This window comes from Tupaia chinensis, unplaced genomic scaffold (assembly GCF_000334495.1).
Source record: "Tupaia chinensis unplaced genomic scaffold, TupChi_1.0 Scaffold000638_1, whole genome shotgun sequence".
NCBI lineage: Eukaryota > Metazoa > Chordata > Mammalia > Scandentia > Tupaiidae > Tupaia > Tupaia belangeri.
In genome coordinates, this window is record NW_006160159.1 from 825,789 (window position 1) to 827,499 (window position 1,711).

Here is a 1,711-nt window from a genome sequence, read left to right on the forward strand (position 1 = left end):
TTTTCCTCAAGAATAATGGATTAGGGACCAGCAGGTGGTGTGGTGGTTAAGGCACTGGACTCCCACATGGATGACTGCAGTTTGAGTCCTGGTACTGGTGGCTTGCTTTCTCATTTCCCTTCTCTCTGCCTATCTCTCTCTGGTTAAAAAATAATGATGTTAATGATAAATGATAAATAAAATTAAATAAATAAATTGTTTAAAAAAAGAATGACCTATTATCATCCATTTCTTCATGGGCTATCACTTTATTTTAAGGAAATGGGCAAACATCTGCAAATGATTTACATTGTCACAATACTGGGAAAGCACTACTTGCACTTAACACGCAGGGCCTTGAAATAATAAAAATCCCAATCTTCTATTACATTAAAACATAATTGTTGAGTGCAACATGTAAATAGTCCTCCTTGCCTTTGAGAAACACAGAAGAAAGTTGCTATTTGTCAATAACATAAAATTTAGCAGGGTAGTTCACAACTTTAAAAGTTGAGGTCAACTCTAAGTAGTGAACAGTCATGGCACTACAGTCATTCATTCTACCTTGTCTAGTGTTCCAAATTATGGGACGTTGTCTCCTGATTTACAGTATTGAATCCTTGAGGAAAAATGAAAAACTTTACCTTGAACTCAAGCTTTTTTTGAGTCTTAATATCTTTATGGCTGTTTCCTATTGCTGTGTTACAATTGAAAAATGTAATAATTTAGGAACAGTATTCATTTATTTAATTTACAGTTTGTTGGGTCTCTAGTTTAGGCTGGGCTTGATTGGTCAATTGGGTCTGTTGTTCTGGTTTTTTCTTGCTCTTTCAATTATGTTTGGCCCCTGGCTCTGGTTCTGAAGTTGGTTGGGCATCTCGATTTTTCTCCATTTATTTCTCATCCTTGAACAGATTAGCCTAGGCTATTTTCTATCTGTTGTGGAGGTTCCAAACATGGAAGTACATACTCTATTATCCAAGGCGTCTCAAGTTAACTCAGATTCAAAAGAGGAAACAATAGACTCTACTTATTTGATGATAAGTTATTCCATATATTATAAAGAGTGTAGATACAAGACACAATGAGAATCAGGGACATGTTTATAATTAATCTTCCCCTTAAGTTTGTTTAGCTCTTCTGAATCATGTAACTACATACAAACACATTCCTCCATTTTTTGTGCTCCTAGTCACCAGTACGAAGTAGACAGAATCATAATTCAGTTTAACAGCGGCTTAGAGACCTTGATGGCTACACCTCACCATAAGTTTGCATTAATTTGGGACCAGCAGTTGGCATAATAGCTATGTTGCTGGACTCCCACATAGTTGACCACGATTTGAGTCCCGGATCCGGTGGCTTAAACTCACACCAGGCGCGTGTGCATGCATGCCCAAGATCCTGAGAGGAGAATGGAGGAGAAGGGACTGCAGTGTAGCCATCCCCACTGGGGGTGATTTCTCGCTTTCAGTCTCTCTGTCTCTCTGTCTGTCTGGCGAACGCACAGGCCCTATAGCAAAAACCTCTCCAAAGAAAGGAAAAAAAAAAAAAGATTGCATTAACTTGAATGTAGGAACTACTCAAGCTTAAAATTTTCTTATTTGGGGGATATTCAAACCTGGTTTGTTTGTACTCCATCATAGAATAGACAAACCACTGTGGGGACACGTTTAAGAGAGAGAGTCTGAGGTGTGGGGACATGCGCTGAGCAAACACCACATGCTCTTTT